Below are 19,855 nucleotides of genomic sequence, written 5' to 3' on the forward strand. Positions count from 1 at the left end.
CTTAGAACCAAGGGGTTTCTCTAAGCACAACAACAAAAGGAGCTGGTAGGCTAAAACCAAGTCTCAAGTCCAGAGTCAGGTATTTACTAAATTCAAATCCAAACAAAAGTAAAGGAAAATAAAATGCCAAACTGCCAGATCAAAGTTTTCAGGGAAGAAGGATGCACAAAAGCTCATCCATGAAGCAGTGGAAGATAACAGAAAATGGTCTGGAGGAATTTGTCAGTTGGCATTCAGCATTTCTGTGTTTTGTTTTGTTGTGTTTTGTTTTGTTTTCAGTTTATGTGGCAATTATTTGGTGTGGAAGAGTTTGAACCATCTAAGGAATTTATGTTAGTAAATACAGAGGCTGAGTGTGAGGGTCCTCATTCACACACGATACTAACAAGCTTGGAGCATGTTATAGACAATACTGAGCCATTGATGGTTTTAGAGCACTTGGTTCCTTTTATGCTTTGGAAAGACAACTTTCAAGCAAAGTTCAAAACAGATTATAAACAGTATGACCTACAAGCAGAAAGACAAATTATGAGACCAGTGAAATATTACAGGGCAAATATGAAGGCACAAACTGAGGAAAGGACAAATTGAAAAGGTGTATATGAGGTAGATTTATCAAGAAAGTGACTAGAGCTCGGGGGTACATGACAGGAAAAAATGTACTTTCTAATTTGGGCAAATGGATAAATGTAATGCTTTTCATAAGGATATAGAATGATACAGAATTCACGGAAATAAGAATTTAGGACTCAGCAAGGTAGAAAGTCAGGATTACATAATCATATGATTATATAATTTCAGTGCTGGCTGATTAGTTGTGTGACCCTGAACCAATCCCTTAATCTTCAAACTCTCCTGTGTGTATGATGGAGGTAATATCTGTCCTCCATAATATATGTAATTGATGTGAGAATAAAATGAGCTAATGTGATGGTGACATAAAAAATGAAGTTGTTTTCTGATTATTATAACTCATTTGGCAAAACTAGAAGGGTCTAGTAAAAACTCCCCAAACTTGAAAAATTTGATTTAATTTCCTTCATCTAGCTCAGTTGAAAGTTTGTTCCAAAATGTTATTTATTATTTTTACCTTAGACCAGTGATCTGGGCTACTTTTGTAGCTACATGCTATGGAGCATGTTATTTTATTTAGAAAGACAACTGAATAAAGTGGACATAATTCAGAGATTTCTGTGGAAATGGAGACAATTACTGTGGAATAATGTGTTTCAGTTTATTGTGCACACCCTTGTATAACATCAATCAAAACTTCCCTGAAGCAGTTAGAAGGAAAACACAGTGAACTGTAATTTCATCATCAGGTCCAGATCCACAGTGAGCAATGGGAACCACCAGGGGCCCTGTCTTCATTTTTCAACCATTCTGACAAGCAAAAGGCAATGAACATAAGCCATTTAATGTATTGTCTTGTTACAGTAAAAAAAGAAGCTGCAACATGTTTTTGTACTTCACATATGTTCTTCACCAAGAACACAACAAAAGAATTGTACTTGTAAATCAGCACCTGAGTTAATTTCATGTTTGACACAGAAATAAAAGCATGTGAAAAGCAATCTTGTTTTATGCACATAAAAGTCGTAACTTTAAGAGAATAGTAACAGGAATTGGACAAAAACTTGTCCAATTAACGCTACTGAGAAATTATATAGAATGCTCTCTGTCCTTCCAAATAATTTTTGTGATATATAACTATAATAGGACAGACATGATTGATTATCCTTGCTCAATTTCTATAAAGTGTTATGAGAAAATAGGACTGTTTTCACATATTGAATCTTAAGTCAATCTCTTTATATAAAGTTTTACCTTGTCCTCATTAGGCATATACTCAGATCAGTGTACCTCTCTAAAAAGGTAGACCTATTTATTATTGCAAAATCATGTAAATATTAATTATATTTATAGTAAATAAAGCCCAATATAATAACTAGCATAACGTTCTTTTCATCATTTATAATAATTGTATAAGAAGAGACAAGACCACATCCCGGGTTCTTAAAATCTCAGTCAGAAATCTTTCTACATAGGTAAGCAGATGAGTAATGCAACTCATTTATGGATATTTATTTTATTTTATTTTTTATTATGTTCAGTTAGCCAACATATAGTACATCATTAGTTTTTGATGAAGTGTTCAACAATTCATTAATTGCATATAGCACCCAGCGCTCATCACAACACGTATCCTCCTTAATACCCATCACCCGGTTACCCCATCCACCCACCTTCCTTCTGCAACCCTCAGTTTTGTTTCCTGGAGTCCAGAGCTTCTCATGGTTTGTCTCTCTCTCTGATTTCTTCTCAGTTTTCCTGCCCTTCCCCTGTGGTCTTCTGTGCTATTCCTTACGTTCCACACATGAGTGAAACCATATGATAATTGTCTTTCTCTGCTGGACTTATCTCACTTAGCATAATCCCTTCCAGTTCTATCCATGTCGATGCAAATGGTGGGTATTCATCCTTACTGATGGCTGAGTAATATTCCATATATACAATGGAATATTACTCATCTATGGATTTTGACTATACATCTCAAACTTGAGAATTTCACATGTATTTCAAAATCATACATGATTAGCTTACATATAAAGTTAATATATCTAGAAAAAGTTTTTTTTTCTTTCTTTATTATTACCTGGCCTAGTAACAAGGGAAAATTTGCTTGAAATGTCTTGATCTCAGTTTTCCCATCTATAACATGGAAAAATAATATAATAAAATGTCTCTTGGAAGAAAAAATAAAAATGAACTGGATTTAGCTTGGCTCCATTTCCCTGGAATAGACTGGTAATGGGCAATGTATGACAGTCCTGAGCAAGATTGAATGAAATATTTATTCCTTTTCTTAGCATCAGGAATTAGCTTTCTAGAATATTTCCAGTGACAAGCTTCCCTGTAATTGGAAGGAGCTGGCTTTATAGGGATCCATCTTCAGAACCCTACCTACATGGTAGTTGAAATTTATTTTCTAATGAACACTTATTCTTTACCTTACACTTCAGAGCTTGTTAAAAGATGTACCTTAGTCTCTCTACTATAAGGAATAAAGTTCCATCTTTGGAATAAGGTAGGTAAAGACAAGGAATAAGAAAGGTCTTTTTGGCCAAAGCTAACAGAGTGGAGGAAACAGTAATCATCAGCAGAGGAAAGTGTCCTCCCTCGAAAAGTGATACCAAGTGGACCACTGGCAGCATTAAGCATAGAGGCTGCTCAATCACAGGGCTATCGCAGAAGAATATGAGAGAATCATTTGAAGTAGAATTTTAGGTGACTAAGTTGAAGCAAATCATTCTAATATGGGTTTTAATAATTGCTCTAAATATAAGATCATTTGGTAGAGATAAGAATGCAATTTTGGTGGGGAGGGACATTAAAATCACTATGTGCTTAAAATCAGAGGGAAGTTAAATATCTAATTTAAAGATACACCACTAATGAGTGGCAGATTCAGAACTGAAAATACCACAAATCAGTCAGAGGCAGCATTAGGAGCTAGGAGGGCTGAATTCTCCATCCAGGGCTATAAGACTTGGTCAAATCAGTTAAGTATTCTGAACCTTGCCCATGATTACACAAGCAGGAAGTGGCAGAACTATGATTCAAATTAAAGTAATAGGGAACAAAGAAACAGCTGGAACACAAGCAAAATTGGTGAGATAGTAGATTTAAACACCAAAATTAAAAGTCATCAGATTAAACTCAATTAAAAAGCAAATGTTTCTCATGTGGATAAAAAAGTACAACTATTAATGATATATATATATATATATATATATATGGCACAACTTAAATATAATGATAGAGAAAAATGAAAGTAATAATGTAAAAAAAGATATATCATACAAAAACTAATAAAAAGAAAGTTGGTATAACTAAATATCGAAGTAGACTTTAAGGGAAAGAATCACTCCTGTGAATAAAGAAAAACATTTTATAATGATCAAGTGGTTAGTACATGACAAAGATGAAATTTTATGCAACCAATACCATAGCTTCAAAACATATAAAGCAAAATTGGCAATATTAAAAAGATAAACCTATAATCATAGTGGAAGATAATAACATACCTCCCGAAACTGCCAGAACAAGCAAACAAAAAGAAAATCAGTGGGGATATAGAATATTTGAAAAACATGATTGACAAACTTGAGCTAATTGAGTTTTATAAAACACTGCAACTGACAAGTACAAAATGCACATTCTTTCCAAGTACACATGAAATATTTATCAAAGTTACCATTTGGTGGAATATAGAGCTATATGAACAAATTTCAAAAGATTGAAATAAATAATAAAATGATAACTAGAAAATATCCCCCAAAATTTGAAAGCTAAGAAATATACTTCTAATATCCTATGGGTTAAAAAATTCAATGCAAGTATGAAACTACTTTGAATCACATGATAGTTTAAAAAAACAATATATTTCCTATATAAGTAATTTTTATAAAAGGGGAAATTTATAGCCTTGAAATGCTTATATTAGAAAATAAGAAAGTTGATATTCAGTGATCTAAGTATCTGTCTCAAGAAATTAGAAAATAAACAACAAATTGTACCCAAAGTAAATAGAAGAAAGAAAATAGTAAATCAAAAGAACAAAATAATTAAATTTAAAAAAAAAATTCAGCCAAGACAACTGAATAAGGAAAGAATAGTCTTTCTAGTTAGTGGTAGATAGTACTAGAAATAACTGGATTATATGAATTCCCACATTCAAAACAATGAATGTGGATCCGTCCTACCCACCATGTGCAAAGATTAACTCAAAGTGGCTCACAGACCTAAATGTAGGAGCTAAAAATATAAAATCCTCAGAAGAAAACACAGGAGTAAATCTTTGTGATTTCTGGTGATTTCTGGTCAGGCAGTAATTTCTTGGATCCAATAGTACAGCACAATCAGTAAAAGAGATAATTGACAAGTTGGATTTCATCAAAATAAAATGGTTTTGTGCTTCAAAGAACATCATCAAGAAAGGGAAAAGACAATTCCCAAACTGGGGGAAAAATATTTGCAAATATTTCCATCTATAAAAATCATATATAATAGGCGAATTGTGTCCAGAACATATAAATAATTCTGAACAACTCAGGAATAAAAAGACAATTGAATAGACATTTTTTTCCAAAGAAGATATATGGGTGGCTAATAAATACCTGAAAACATGCTCGCTATCATTAGTCATTAGGCAAATTAAAAATCAAAATCACAATGACCATTTATGCTCGTTAGGATGGTTATAATTAAAAAGCCAGAAAATAATAAGTGCTGGAGAGAATGTAGAGAAACTGAAAATGTGGAGAATGTAGAGAAACCTCATACATTCCTGGTGAAAATTTAAAATGGTACAGCCACTATAGAAAACATTGTGGCAGTTCCTTATATTGTTAAATATAGAGTTAAATATGGCCACTTGATTCTACTGGTAAGTTTCTAATGAAGAAAATGGAAATGTATTCTCATATAAATACTTGTAATGAATGCTCATAACAGCATCATTCACGGTAGCCAAGAAATGGAAACAACTCAAATCAATTGATGAATGAATAACAAAATGTGGTATATTCATACAATGGAATACTATTTGGCAATAGAAAGGCATAAAGTACTGACACACTACTACAAGATGGATGAACCTCAAAAACATCATGCTGAGAAAGAAAAGATGCTCCTGCACGGCTCAGTCAGTTAAGTGTCTAACTCTTGATTTTTGGCTCAGATCATGATCTCAGGGAGGTTGAACCCTGAATTAAGATTCTCTCTCTCTATCCCTCTGTCCCTTCCCCCCATGTAAGTGTTCTCTATCTCTCTCTAAAAAAAACAAAACAAAACAAAAAAGACTCCATCATGCTAAGTAAAAGAAGTAAGTCACAAAAGACCACATATTGTATAATTTCCTTTGTACAGGATATTCAGAATAGACAGATCTATAGAGACAAAAGTAGATTAGTAGTTGCCGAAGGGCTGGAGAGTGACTGCTAATGGATAAAAATTTCTTTGGGGATGCTGACAGTGTTTTAAAATTAGATTACACTGATGGTTGCACAACTCTGTATGTATACTAAAAATTATTAAATTATGCACTTTAAATAAGTAGACTTGATAGTATTTAAAATATATCTCATTAGAGCTGTTAAGAAAAAAAACAAAATATACAAGAAAAAATGACAAAGTATAAAATTTGTTCTTTGAAATATAATGGTTATAACTAGCAAGAAATATCATGATAAAAAGAGACTAATTAAAAGTACCAATTTCAGAAAGGAAAATAGGGCATCATTACAGCTCTTATAGGCATTAAAAAATAATATAACCAATTTTATGCTAATAAGTTTGAGATTCTAATATTATATTTGGATGAAATGGTCATATTTCTAGAAAAACATCACATCAAAACTGATAAAGAAATGAAATAAATTCTGCTTTCCATATTTCTCAAATTTGTTAAAATCTCTTTTCATTGTCATGGATTTATTCTTTTTTGTGTATTTATATAATCCTTCTTTGGGATCTTAGGAAGACAAAGGAGTAAATCACTACCCTGAAAGGGAAGTATACATTTGAATAGAAAAGCAAGTATTAAAGGAAAGTAGATGATTTGAGAGAGACAATTTTAATCTAATAAGAAAACATCACTTTGTCCCTTTTAAATAAGAAGATAGAATAAAATCAAACTTTTTTTTACGGAGAAGCAGACTTATTTTTAATCTTTGCATTTCCTTGTGTATAACAAAATCAATGTATTATGGTAACACAAAGATTAGCAAACACATTGCATAAAGACTAGGTAAAAGAACATGTTTTCTTAAACATTTTTCACTGTTAAGCATGTCTCTATAATACAAAGAATTAATACAAGCCAGTGGCGGTAGACCTAATCCTAAGACATTTCAGAAAACATAGTGAATAATGTGGTTCTGGGCTTTGATAAAACACTGTGCACATAACTGCACTAATTTTTAAGTTTATTCTTATATTGAAGAGGTAATAATAACATCAACAATGTTATGCACACTGAATAGCACTGGTTTGTCTCATCTCCACAGGTAAAATTACTCAACCCATGGAAACAGGACAACTAATTTTTGTTTGCAGTCTCATCGCTGTATGTGTAATAAAATTTGGTGTGATGATGTATCTGTGAAAGTTGACAAGTTGGTAACTGCAGTGTGAAAGCTATTTCATTTTTTATCTTTAAAGAATTATTGGATCGTTAAATTAAATTTTATTCCTGTAGGCCGCATCGAACACATAGAAACCAAGTGTCTAAGTTCCTATATCTGCATTTGAGTTGCTGGTTTCCTAATGTGGAGTTACAAAGCTGTACTTATGAATTATTCCACTTAATAATTACAGTTGACAATTACTAAGGTGATATAAAAATAATTTAACAGCCCATCAACTGAAAGGTTGCTTTTAACCTAAGGGATTTGCCTCATATGTTGAAAAGACATTTTCCTGGATGATACTGTGCTAAATAGTTAAAACAAATTAAGCCAACACAAGAGAATATATTAAATAACCTTATCCCTTTCCCCAGAAATGTAGTTGATAATTATTAGTATCCAATAGGATAATCAACCAATCAATTATTTCAAATATAAATCCAGAAAGTATGTTTTTCATCTCCAAATTCATTTTAAACACTATTTAAACTACATTTCATTTGCACTTTAGCATTTAGTAGGTGCAAATAAAAATCTCAGATGAGACTACCACTCCTATATAAATGCACTAAATTGACCTATTTCCAATCCTCATAAATCCCCTTGGCAAATATTTAGGCAAAACCTAAGTTTTCCTATCTGTGAAATGGGGAATATAATATATATATATATATATATATATGTAATATATATAATAGAACTGTTATGAGAATTTTACAAATGACAGATATATATTAATATACATAATGTGTGTATGTATAATATATATATACAAGGTGTATATATATATATACAGTATAATATATACAATCTGTTCAATATATAAAATACACACAATATAATACAATATATGTAATGTCATATATAATGTATTATTCAACAAAATGTGCAACAAATTCAGATTTAAATGTGAATCTCAATTAAACTTACTTCTTTTTTTTTAAGATTTTATTTATTTATTTGAGAGAGAGAGAGAATGAGAGATAGAGAGCACGAGAGGGAAGAGGGTCAGAGGGAGAAGCAGACTCCCTGCCGAGCAGGGAGCCCGATGTGGGACTCGATCCCGGGACTCCAGGATCATGACCTGAGCCGAAGGCAGTCGCTTAACCAACTGAGCCACCCAGGCGCCCTCAACTAAACTTATTTCTAATAAAGTCAGTGTTTTTATCTTTCCCTGGGCATATTCTTTGCAGCATAGAAAAATGTATTAGAGGGACACCTGCGTGGCTCAGTTGGTTAAGTGTTTGACTTTGGCTCAGGTCACCATCTCAGGGTCTTGGGATCAAGCCCCACTTCAGGCTCCCGGCTCAGGGCGGAGTCTGCTTGTCCCTCTCTTGCTCCCTCTGCTCCCCCCACAACTTGTCCTCTTCTTGTCTCTCTCTGTCAAATAAATAAATAAAATCTTAAAAGAAAATAAAAGTGTATTTGCGCATGGATGCTTGAATAAGACTTAGTAGCAGGGTAGACTTTGGCAAGTTACCGCTTTCCTCTGTAAAATGGGGATTTTGTACGTTTCACACAGTCCTGTAGTGAGGATTAAATGAGCTGTTAAAACGAATCATGGAACACTACATCAAAAACTAATGATGTAATGTATGGTGATTAACATAGCAATAAAATTTAAATAAATAAATAAATAAATGAGCTGTTAATATGTCAGGTGCTCAGAACAGTGCCTGGTACACAGCATATATTCAACAAATGTTAACTGTTACTGTATTATTTTTCCCACTGTATGTTTTGCCAAGTGAGCAAATCCATATACATTTACACGTACATGTTTCCTCCCCAAAAGAGTATGTTTTGACACACAGCTCCTCTGTGCTGTTCACTGGGAAGGCTCATTGTTTGCTCAATGGAAACTACCTTCATGTGGCCACTAAATTACTACATGTTGCATATTAAGGCTGAATAAACTCTACAAAAATATTTAGTTTAATTCCACTACCTATGGAAAGTATAATCTTTAGTATTCGTTTAAATGTATTTCTTTCAGTTCCTGAAGATGATTCTGCTTACTAATTACACCAAATAGATGATATGTCTTTAAAAGTAAACACTGGGGCGCCTGGGTGGCTCAGTCATTTAAGTGTCTGCCTTCAGCTCAGGTCATGGTCCCAGGGTCCTGGGATGGAGCCCCGCATCAGGCTCCCTGCTCTGCGGGAAGCCTGCTTCTCCCTCTCCCACTCCCCCTGCTTGTGTTCTCTTTCTTGCTGTGTCTCTCTGTGTCAAATAATAAAATCCTAAAAAAAAAAAGTAAACAGAATACAGACGTTTAATTTTTCCATGATAAATGTTTATACAGAGTCACAGAATGCCCCTTTCCCCTCTCTACTTACCACCCTCCTCTTTATATCACCAACTCTTAGTGGTCCTTGGGGAACACTCTAAGCTCCACAGCTGGGTTGGGTACCCATCTAAGGGCTCCCCAACACCCTTTGTGGATGCCCCATTCTACTCTTGATCTATTCGTTTACTTAACTTTCTTCAGTAGGTTCTTGAGGTTAGGTACCATGTCTTTTTCCCTCCAATGATATATATTTATTGCAGAGTATAGTGCTTGGTACGTAGCTGTTTCTCAATAGAGACTAGTTAAATGAATAAATGAAGAGACCTTCTAAACTGAGTGAACAGTTCTGAATCACTGATTTCCTCTGTGATTCATTTACCTTTGCTTTGTTCCACGATAACAGACAGCTCTGGAGCCCCAAACTACAACTCAACAATTCACAACCCTGATACCAAACAATTCATTCATTAGGTAGTGCAGTAACTATAATGGTGGATTAGAGGAGAAGTTATTTGGGGCGCCTGGGTGGCTCAGGAGGCTGTGTGTCCAACTCTTGATTTCATCTCAGGTCATGATCTTAGGTTAGGTCATGATCTCAGGATCTTGATTTCATCTCAGGTCATGATCTCAGGGTCCTTAGTTTAAGCCCTGTGTCCTCGGGCTCCACAATCAGCAGGGAGTCTGCTTGGGATTCTCTCTATCTCCCTCTGCCCCTCCCCCAGCTTGCACACACTCTCTCTCTCCTAATAAAGAAATAAATCTTTAAAAAAAAGAGAGAGAAGTTGTTCTAGGATAAGAATCATTATGTTATGTCAGGTAACTGCCTGCGAAATATTTTTATCAATAAAATATTCTCTATAAAGTAGCATAGAGGAGTGGAAACATTTAGAACACCAGATTCCTGCTCTGTCACTTTTCTAATCTTTCTCAACCGTAGTTTCTCTGTTTGTGTAATGAGAACAGCAAAACCTACTTTCAGAGTTACCATGAAGTTTTGAGATCCATCTAACTCTTCAGGACAGAAAAGGCATTAAAAGCCTATTACATTATTAATTATTGTGTTTTGAGATATAAATTTACCTAAGACCTCTTTCCTACTTGTCTTTCGAATAGGATTGAATAAGATTGCTGCACAGAAATAGCTCTGGACTCTTCAGTCCTAACTCCAACGTGTTCTGCTTATTTCCTAGGGCAATTTTTATTCTGAGGCAAAAACAAGCCGACTCGACAAACATCAAGTCAATTTATCCTCCTTGCCCCCTCTCTATAAAGCACAACACTCCCAGAAAAGCAAGGACAAAGAAGAAATCTTTGCCATCTGCATCATTTGTGAGTGGAGAAAAACAGTTTGCCACAATTCCACATACACACAGGAGGCCTCTCTTACTTGGCTATACGCAAATCTGCTCACTGGCCCTCATAATGAAATTAAAATATTTGAAAATCAATGTGTTCTAAATACTCTACAGATAGTAGAATTCGACAACTATTGAAGATTCAACACCTTTCTGAGGGGCTCACAATTTCATTTATATCTAAATTAAACAGACAGACATGACACATTTTGATAACAAGCAGCTGTGAACATGATCTCAGGATTTACTCCTTAGTGGAAAAGATCTCTCCATATGAGGAGCATTTTTAGATCAATTATTACTATTGTGAATAATCATGTTTTGACACTGTTCAGTAACTATACAATTAAAGTTAATACATTATTTTAAGCTGCACAGTGAATGTAATTTTTCTTCCTAGTGTGATGTTTGAAGCACCAATCTCCCCCTTTGCATTCTTTAATTCAATCTGTTTCCATAACAACCACTGGGATATATTTTTAATGATTTTACTTTCTTACAAAAATCAAAGCTCTTGAAAGGCATAATGTCTTTTACTTAATTTCCCTCATTTATGTTTTATAGTTATTCTAATAAAATTTTAGATTTCATTCACTATTGCCTTTGGCAGTACTTAGTAAAGGCTTTGTAATAGCGATTAAAAACAATAACTGATAAATGATCAAATAAGAAAGAATTAAAAGGGAAAAGAAAATGAGGCTAAAAAAATCTCTACAAATTCTTCTTTCCTGACATAATCTATTTTCAGAATGCATAAAGACCACTGCACAATGAAGAACTGGCCCACTTTCTCAGAGAAGTAAGGTGAGCCTGTTGAAAATAAGTCTGTGGGTTTAATGGGAAATTTAATATACTCAAGTTCCTCTTATATTTCCATTTTATTTGGTTGCTAAGAGAGGTAATGTTTGTGGGACAATACCAGTCCATTTTCTATAGGCAGATGTACAATTTCCTTTGGTCTGATAAGGCTAAAAGTGAGTGATGGGCACAGTTGGGAAGAAAGTGAGGACCATGACTCTGGCAAATATTAATTGGTTAAGTGTGATTTTTTAATTAAGGACAAATTTACATTTCACTTCCTTACGCATTGAGCAAACTCCCTCCAATACTTACTTCTCACTGTAAGCAGAATCTTATTTCAGTAGAATGTACTTTTTATAATCATGATTTTAGTTTCCAAAACTTGAATTATGTATTTTGGTCATAGAAACCACCTCGGAATTGTTTGATCTTTTAAGATGAGTTCTTCCATATCTTAAGGCATATGGTATTTCTAATAAGAAGAAGGGATTTAATATATGAGATATTACACTTAATAGAGCTTTATTTTTTTAAAGATTTTTTATTTATTTATTTGACAGAGAGAGACAAAGAGAGAGAGGGAACACACGCAGGAGGAGCAGGAGAGGGAGAAGCAGGCTTCCCGCGGAGCAGAGAGCCCAATGTGGGGCTCGATCCCAGGACCCTGGGATCATGACCTGAACCAAAGGCAGAGGCTTAACGACTGAGCCACCCAGGTACCCCTTAATAGAGCTTTATAAACAGACAAACGAAATTCACTTTCACTTCGTTCATGCTCTCTGCTCAAGCTGTTTATCCATACCACAAATTTTATTAATTTCCTGTTATGTTTCAAACACCAGGGATACAGATCTAAATAAGACAGATCTTCCCTTTTTCATCTTATATCCAAGCGGTAGAGAAACAGAAAAATAAACCAACACACATTCATATTTATATAAATATTTTCAGATAAAGGTGAGTCTGCGAAAAAAAGCAACACAGAATTGGCATAGAGTGAATGGGTGAGGCATAATTGAGTGCGATTCTAGGAGCAACTCTAATCAAGGTTATTAGGATAGATACGCCAAATCCTGAATGAAGTAACTAGCCATGGAAACATCTAGAAAAAGAAACTTTTGCGTATATAATCTAGATCACATATACAGCCCTCATACCCATCTTCATAACATATAATAAACGTCACCTCCATATTACTAATTTATGAAGCAGATTACTTTCTTCCTCAGTTTGATATGCTAACATCTGTGCTAACATCAACAGTCGGCCTGGATCAAATTTTATGGTCAATAATCAAAAGGATGTAATTCTTCTCCCCAATTTGATGACTAAATATTATATATTAGATTCAATACAACATACTCTAATCAGTTTAACCAACTCCACTGCTGAATGTTATGAATAGAAGGCAAACAATTTAAAACATTCTGTTAATTTTAACACAAAGTGCTTCAACCTACAACCTACTAGACTTGGATATGGTTATGCATAGCAAATAATATCCACTCCACATCATTTTTACAAGTTTTGGCTTAGAGTAAGGAAAAAAATGTTATACTCGTCTGCCTTTAGCAAAATCTCTACCTGACTTATTATCTTTGTTTTCATCAAATTTTGCTCTTTTTGTGATATTGTTTATTTAAATGGTGAGACCATTGTAATTAATTTAAGTTATATAAATTCTATGCATTTATTCATTTTCTGTTTGATACCCAGAGGATGTTAGTATTCACCAAATGATAAAGAATGGGATTCTAAATGAAAAAGTCTCAAGTGCAGGTGCTGATTTTTTCTATATTATACAAATATCCAAGTGGGCAAGTTTAATATAAAACCAAGGAAGTAACAATAGAGCCTATGAGCAATAAGAATAACAAAAAAGGTGATAACGATATGACTCTTCAATTAAAACATACATTCCATTTACATGTTTCTAAAAGGAAAAATAAAAGTGCTTCATTTTCAATTCTGATTTTTCATAAGCTTAATAAGTAGGAACTTTAACCTTCAACACAACTGTCCTATTTTGAAAATAAAAGATTATGACACAATGAAACATGAATCTTTTTAACTACATGTTTTATTAATAAACACTTACCAGACTGTGTAAGGAGGTACTTTGCCCAGTAGCTGAAAATTTGATATTTTAAATGTGTATTTTTTAAATTAATTAATTAATTTATTTCATTTAAATTCAATTAGCCAACATATAGTACATCATTAGTTTTTGATGTAGTGTTCAATGATTCATTAGTTGCATAGGTCTTATTTTTAGAGAGGCTTTATAGCAAATTGGAAAAATCTTAAGATATAAAATCAGACAAAAATCAGACTTACTATTTCTCCCTTCTTACTTGCTACTGAGACAAATTATTTAACCTTTCTGAGTTAGGACATTTTCGCTTGTATAACGCAAACAACAGTATCAACTTCTCATAATGGGTGTGGCATATAAATAACCTACAAATTAGAAGACCTGTGGCCTTATGATTTGAGTTACCCAAAACTCTTAAGAACATCTCTGTATCATTATCTATTTGAATAATTAAATTTATACTGTGTTCATCTCAGTATGGTTGTGAGCTATAACGAAACAATTGACATAAAGACTGCTTTGAAAATCATATAGCTTTATACATGTATTACATACAGACATATAAAACCTTGAAAGCTTTCTTATCTAGTCTTCCCTCTTTAGTCTGTTATAGAATTGCAAGCACCTCATAGAAAGATGCAAAATGTGCCCTGAGCTGATGAATACATGGTTGGAAGTGGCAAATCACCTCACCTCATCAAACACATCAAGTGACACTTTGTTCTTCTTTTCTGTCTAATGATAATCTACTTATAGCCTCAAAGTCTCATCATTGATTATAGGAAAGTAATTTTCTCTGGAGTCATTGCTGACTACCTAAAAAAAAATGACATTTTTGATCTCCCTATTTTGTCTTCCATAGATATTTTTCAACTCTTAAAATTGTTCCCCTTTTCATTCTGATTATTATGATCTCCTTTACTTTCATTTTAAATTTAATATTGAAACTCTGATTTGATCCAGGATATTGCTTAAGGGTACAGTCAGTATAGGGCATTTTGCTTTTATTTTTAACATGTAAACTGTGTTACATTAAATTTAAAAGAAAAATTTCTTCCCTACCTTGTCATTCAGGGGCTCTCCCACCCCTTTGGTGCAACTGTGAAGATAGCTGCTTAATAAACATAATCTCTCAAACCTCTCAATGTTTTTATTCAATTTGAAACATTTATGCTAAATTAATATTTTCTGAATTTAAAAGGCAGGTGGTCTGAATTGCCTTATAGATAAAAGAAAAAAACAAAACAAAACAAAAAAAACCTATTCTGGGCGCCTGGGTGGCTCAGTCGGTTAAGCATCTGCCTTCGGCTCAGGTCATGATCTCAGGTCCTGGGATGGAGCCCCCTGTGGGTTTCCTGCTCAGCAGGGAGTGTGCTTCTCCCTCTTCCTCTCCCTTTGTCCCTCCTCCTGGCTCCCACACTTTCTCTCTCTCTCTTTCTCTCTCATAAATAAATAAAATCTAAAAAAAACTATTCTTTTCAATTAGGTCAGTTATTGACGACATAGTGGTGAAAATGGTTATAAAATTGGCCATACTTAAATGTCAGTCAGTCAGAGCAGAGAATAATCTAACAGTCACATATAACCATGAGATTATAAAGAAAAGGCCCTACTTGTTTTTATGCCACACTATCATGTATTATTGCCTCATTCACAATCTTTGTGTTTAGCTAAATGCATACAATTCAAATAATGACTGTTTCCCCCCAACCTGAGGAAACATGACAGAGTGGCCCTCCAGATTTAGACTGTTTGGACTGCTGGAATCCCAGCCTCACCAAGATTACCTGGGTCACTTTGGGCAGGTTTTTAAGTTTCTCTATGCCTCAGTTTCTGTATACAACTTATCCAGTTTCCTTTCCAAATTGGATAATGGTTATACCTACCTCATCAGATTCTTGTGAATATTAAAAATGAGAATATGTGTTAAATACTTAGAAAACTCCTGGCACTTAATAATCAGCCATCTCCCTTCTCCTCCTCATCATCATTACCACCATCATCTTTAGATGGGGTATGATTTGTACAGGAATGCCTCAAATGCTCTGGATGACAGCAGAGGAGTAACAATAAAATATGGGTATGCAAAATGGAAATGTAGGACAAAACTTCTGCCTCTCAAAGGAATGAATTTGTGGTAGAGGCTGGCTGAGTGCTCTCAATTTCCTTATTCTAGTCATATAAAAATACCATATTTCCCATCATTCTGACAGATACACTGGGGCATGTCATTGATGTCCAGCCAAGGGCATCAAGTGATATGCATCACTTCCAAACTTAACCAGATATCTCCATGGTCACCCACTCATTCTTTCCCTTATTTTATCTGATAAACTCAGATGTCCTTTGTTTAAGATGGTAGTCCCAAGAGATGGAAGGAGTAGGGATCCCAGCATTCATTGTTGGAGAGTTAAGTGACCTTTATCAGAGTGAGTCACGAGCAAAAGTAAAGCTCAGTCATGCTAAGCCTTTGAAATCTCTGAGTTGATTTGTTAAAGCTCCTATTCTTAATTTTTTATACTGATTACTAAGCTAATACTACTCAGCACTAAAGAAGTTCTTCCATATTCCACTTCAAGATGTTGGAGCTAGGGGCCTTCAAACCAGATTTCCCCTTTGACATTTACCTCTTGGTCAGCTTCTGCCAATACTAGTACTAATGGAAACTAGAAGACGGGGAGAGAAAATGGATTTGCTTCTTCTTGCTTACCCCGTTTCTGCTAGTGTCATCCCAGCAATGATTTTGTAAGTCAGTAGTGGAAGATGGGTCCAGTTTCTAAGTTTTTTTGCACACTCTCTTAACTATACTTATTGCACTATCCCCCCTTCTTCCCACTTGAACATGCAAGGATTGAGAAGAGCCTCTGCTTCAGGGTCCAGGTCCAAGATCCTCAGGATCTCCTACATCATCTGAGAAGCATCCTTTCTCAAAGTCTGAGGTGTAGTCCTGAGGGGCCTCTCCGTCAGCCTTTTAGGTTCAAATAACTCCTTCCTCCTCCCAGTGTTATCTCTCTGGATGGTTGTTACTTCTTGCAGTTACTAAACATATATACATTTTTTTAACTTACTTTTCCAGCCTTCCAAGAGCTGATTAAATAAATATTCATATTACATTCTTTGTTAGAATTACTATTTCCTGTTTTCCTTCCTGTACCCCAACTTTTATAACTACCAAAATACAGAAATTGGTAGCCAAAGCCTGTGTTGCCATAACAAAAATCTAAAGTATGTGGCATTTGCTTAGTGGCTGGGCAGTGGGTGGCAAGGAAACCAATTTCAAAAGTAGAAAGCCATCTATCTGATGTTTTGGCAAAATTCTTGGCAAAAGTACTGTTTGAATTAACTTGAGAGGCAGACAGTGAGCCTGCTGGGCTGGAAACACTCAAAATAGATTGAAAAATAAAACTTAATAATGTATGTTAACAGTTATTGGCTACATTCAGCAAAGTGTTAAAAGAAGCTCAGGAACTAGTATAAAAGCAGATCTGACTGGGAATAGAGAGACTATAAAAGTTTGGGGGCTTATTGGACAAAATGTCTGGCTTCTTCTAAACCCTATATGATGGAATATGACATTAATGCAAGTGTTGAGTAATAAAGATGCAGTAAAAATGCATATTTGTATAAAGTGACTCAAGGCAAATATGAGATTTAGAGCTGACACTGAGTAAAACTTCTCAGTTGAACGAAGTATCTCTGTACAAAGATCAGGTTAAGGTTGTGATCCTCCAGCCTAATTTTCAAGATAATATCATCTTGAGAAAGAGGCATGAAAGAAGAGAAAGTCAAGGGCATCCAAGAAAGAACTTTCTTAGGCACATGGACTATGAGGAAGCAAATTGATCAGAATCCTACAAAGATTTCTGAAAATTGTAGTACTAAAAGACCATGATCCCAGAAATACAAACCTTGAAATATGTAAGACTTAAAACAACTCTTCGTCCCATAATTTTCCCAAAATAGGAAAAAAAAATATTTTAAGGCTATATAACCCTCAATAGGCACTTTAAATGTTGACAAGGAGAATAAAAGAAAATGAAGAACTTCACAGATATCCAGAGGCCAGAGAGAACCATAAACACAGATCTCCCAGGGAGCAGGGTCAAAGCCTATTCAAGGATCCTCCCTGACAGCTAGATTAAGGAGACAATAATGTCTGTCTTGCAGGATTTCACTTCTGATTTCCATGTGTATCTGATTCTTTCTTTCTCCAAGCATGAGTATTATTGTGGTTTCCCTCATCCTACTCTTCTCCTATATATTGGGTATATATGGATGTTGGGAGCTGGTTGCAAAATACAGATAATTTATTCATAGGTGGTTCACCATCATCATCATTTGAAAAGGACAATAAATAACTGGTGCTCATGGACTTGAACTGAATCCAGTGACTGAAATACTTTTGTTTTTTTCTCTTGGAAAGTAAAAATCTTTTTTCAAGAGGGAGTGGAAACATGACTTGAATATTTGGCAGCCAGAAGGGAGGTCTATGGCAGAGATGTACTGGGTGCTCCCTAATTCCGTCTGCTCTTCTTGGTTATATGGCTTCCTAACATTTACCAGCCTCCCTTGCAGTTCAGATGGGGCCATAAGACTAGGTTTGGTCAATGGAAGGATATGCACCCATTCAAGGCTGCTCCATAATAACACATGCACAATGGCTCCCATAGTCTCTTCCTTTCCCTCAGAAACCTAAGAAGCCATGTCCTTAAGAAGGCAGCATTAAAAGATGAAAGGAGTATGTATCTTTGAATCATCATTTGACAGTGAAGGAGGCTAACTAAGACACATAGGGTATGACATAAGAAAGATATTTTATTTTTCTACGTTGAGAAAGAGATGTTGAAATTATGTTTCACTGTCTAGAGGCTATCCACCTAATACGGCATTAGATTTAAAATATGAATTACCGGATTTATTAAATTGGTAACTTGATGAATTTTCCTTTTACTAAAAGTACCTGGATGGGAAGAATATGTCATCAAGAAAGTGAGGCAGCATGGTATAGTAGAATAAAGCCTCGCCTTGAGAATCCTGGCTTCTAGCAATCTTTTTATCATTTACTAGCTAAGTGACACTGGGAAAGTCAATTAATTTCTCTGGGCCACAGTCCACATCTGGAAAATTAAGCTAATATTAGGTTACCCAATTATAGGAGAAAGCCAGGCCAAATGTTTACTCAAGAATTTTTATGTTTTTGATCTATGGTTCTATGAAATAGAAATTAAGCACTAAAGCCATTCTAATAAAAGCACAGAGGTAATTTTTTTATTTTAATATTTTTAGCCTTTGCATGATACCTGACAAAGTCCAGCTTTATATATAAATATTGTGTAATACATTTTTAAATGGTGTTAGCTCAAGGCAAGCAGTTTTATTGAAAATAATAATTTACAAAAGATCATGTTAGAGTGAGATGAAACAGTGCAGATGATAATTTCAAAAAATTTATTCCCCAGAACTTTGACTATGTCATTACATTATGCACATTTCTCCATACCCTTAGTCTTCTCTTCACAATCTAAGATGATGGAATTTAAGCAGGATTCCCACTTCTATGTTTTGTCAACTGAATGCCCACTCCTTCAGGTGGTTTCTCTTGATACTCACTCAATAATGTTTACTCAGGATCATTATTTCTATTTAAAAAGTGGAACTTAGCAAATAACTCTAGAGTAAAAAATAAATCTAAAAACTTTGCTCATATTTAATTATATGTTCATCAACTAATAAATCACGCTAATGAAAACAACCTGTGTTCATATAAAATGGCAAAACAATAATTAAAATATATCTAACATGTCAATTTAAAACTTAGAGACTGAATGGAATTTTTCTTCTTTAAATCAAAATGAAGAATGTTGCAGCCAAATCTAAACAAAGAATGCATAAAACCCCTTTTGCTAATGTATTCTCTCTTCCTAATCACTGGGAAACAATGGCTAGCTACAGCTGGGTATTTGAACTTAAAGCGGAAAACAAAACATGAAAGTATATTACTGATTCAGTCTTCAAATTATTTTCGTTATTATTTAATTCACAGTTTTGTATAAAATTTATAATTTTAATCCTCTTTTCAGAGATTTTTAGAATATATATAGGAAAACACAGAAGGCTTCATTCT

General features: G+C 34.4%; 1 protein-coding gene across 6 annotated transcripts in view; it reads right to left on the reverse strand.

The window, feature by feature from the left end:
* The window catches only part of MARCHF1 (membrane associated ring-CH-type finger 1), an 858,143-nt gene that overhangs the window by 291,124 nt on the left and 547,164 nt on the right, over positions 1-19,855 (reverse strand). The window lies entirely within an intron of this gene.

This window comes from Callorhinus ursinus, unplaced genomic scaffold (genome assembly GCF_003265705.2).
Source record: "Callorhinus ursinus isolate GAN/ISIS: 27379988/994484 unplaced genomic scaffold, GSC_fseal_2.0 scaffold4, whole genome shotgun sequence".
In the NCBI taxonomy this organism is placed as follows: domain Eukaryota; kingdom Metazoa; phylum Chordata; class Mammalia; order Carnivora; family Otariidae; genus Callorhinus; species Callorhinus ursinus.